Genomic DNA, 250 nt, shown 5'->3' on the forward strand with positions numbered 1-250 from the left:
GGAAGCGATTTCATGCCTGCCTCCGCTCCCTCCCCTTCAAATGCAGCAAAAACCACCCAGAAAAACCCCCAAGGAACATTTTCAGCCCTCAACTCGGTGCCCAGCGAAAGCAGGAGGCACCAAAAGGGCCCCATGTCCCTCGCGTGGGGTGTCACCTCCTGGGAACAGGATCCCTAAGAATCACCATGGCCTGGGGGAAACATGGGGGGGGTTGTGAAGGGCAACACCCCCACAGCTGCTCACCCCACAA

The sequence above is a fragment of the Cariama cristata genome, unplaced genomic scaffold (genome assembly GCF_000690535.1).
Source record: "Cariama cristata isolate BGI_N322 unplaced genomic scaffold, ASM69053v1 scaffold31569, whole genome shotgun sequence".
In the NCBI taxonomy this organism is placed as follows: Eukaryota; Metazoa; Chordata; class Aves; order Cariamiformes; family Cariamidae; genus Cariama; species Cariama cristata.